This window comes from Amaranthus tricolor, chromosome 9, assembly GCF_026212465.1.
Source record: "Amaranthus tricolor cultivar Red isolate AtriRed21 chromosome 9, ASM2621246v1, whole genome shotgun sequence".
NCBI classification, from domain to species: domain Eukaryota; kingdom Viridiplantae; phylum Streptophyta; class Magnoliopsida; order Caryophyllales; family Amaranthaceae; genus Amaranthus; species Amaranthus tricolor.
This window is the reverse complement of record NC_080055.1, coordinates 15,757,343-15,759,244: the sequence shown is the minus strand read 5'-3', so window position 1 is coordinate 15,759,244 and position 1,902 is coordinate 15,757,343.

Genomic DNA, 1,902 nt, shown 5'->3' with positions numbered 1-1,902 from the left:
GACCTTTAATACTTCTCTTTACTCTAACATAGTACGCTAGCTATCTCGAGAGTTTGAAATGAAAGATTTGGGAAACCTTAAATACTTCCTTGGCATTGAGGTTCTAAGATCAAAAAGGGGGATCTTTATTAGCCATAGGAAGTACATTCTTAAACTCCTAGCAGAAACAACATGCTTGATTGCAAACCAGTAGAAACTCCTATTATTATAATCATGGGCTTTAGATGATTGAAAGAGCAAAATCGGCAAACAAGGATCATTATAGAAGATTTGTAGGGAAAATTATCTATCTGACACATACGAGGCCAGAGATCGCGTATATTGTAGGTGTAAGAAGTAGATTCATGCACATGCCTCAAGTACAACATATGATAGCTATAATGAGAATCTTGAGGTATCTGAAAGGTACAAGTAGTAGGGGTCTTCGGTTCGGGAAGAATGATAGCCTGGATCTTCTAGCCTATACAGATGCAGATAGCGCAGAAGACAAAGATGATAGAAAATGTACTTCTGGGTACTTTAATCAAGTAGGGAGGTAATCTTGTCACTTGGAAAAGCAAGAAACAAAAGGTTGTTTCTTTATCGAGTGCTGAGGTAGAGTTCTGAGGAATTTCAAAGGGAATCACTGAGATTCTATGGATCAAAACACTATTAGGAGAATTGAACTTCCCGCAGAAGGGGGCATGGAATCTTTACTGTGATAACAAGGTAGCTATTAGCATTTCTGGAAATCCAGTTTAGCACGCTCGCACCAAACATGTTGAGATTGATCGAAATTTCATAAAGGCAAAACTTGACAACAAGATTGTTTGCTTACCATTTGTTCGATCAAATGACCAGTTGGCAAATATCCTCACTAAGGCAGTAGCATCTGAAGCCTTTGATGACGCAATATGCAAGTTAGGTATCGGTAAACCCTATGAGCTAACTTAAGGGGGAGTTTAGAAAAGTGTAATATATCCTTAAGTAAATTGGGAAACTTAATATTATGAGAATATCATGTAATTATCTACTGCTATAGTTAGACGAGTAATGCATGTATAAATACAAGCTGTAATACTTATTGCTACTTAATAAAAAACAGTATTCATGACCCCAATTCCGCATTCTTAAATTCTTCATCTACACGGTTATAGGTGAGTGTAAATTACAATAAAAAAAATAGTTTTGCCGCGAATTGTGTTGGGTAAGTCAACCCTTGGTGCACCTAAACGTGGCATGTATTTATATAGCCAAGAGCAAATTACCTCCCTAAGGTGTTTGGTGCATCAACCTTTTGGGAGGAGTCCATAAAAGGGAATGTGTTATTTCTGTGAAATTACATAAATGTACATTGTGAATTTAAAAACTGTGATGATTCATAAGTTTTATAAGATAAAAATATATTTTAAGTTATACCAAATATATAAATGTATTACGATTTATTGGATTTCAAATAACAAAAAAATATTATTTTTAAGTCAAATATTTTTAGGTATAAACAGTTTGACACATTTGAGTAATTACTCACTGAGTTCTGGCTCATGTTTTGTATTTTTTTTTTTTTTCAAAAGTAATAACAAGTTCTTTGATATGTTTATTGCATAAGGGTTGGGCGACGCAGGTCATAAGTCATGAGTGCATTTTTATTACTTTGTGTTAGAGCATTAATTTATTTTCCTTAAACTATACTAGTTAGATAGATGATTAAAGAAATTTAATTGTTAGAGAGGTGGAAGAATTAATTAGAGGTAATGAAAAATGGAGAAAATAGCAATTAGTTCCCTTATTTTGAGGTATAAAAATTACCTAAAGGGAGGGTGGGAGAATTCTTTACCCCGAATGAGGAAAATCAACCTCTTTTATATTCATCTTTTTTAATTTACTATCATTCTACCTTTCACAATTATTTCAATAACTTCG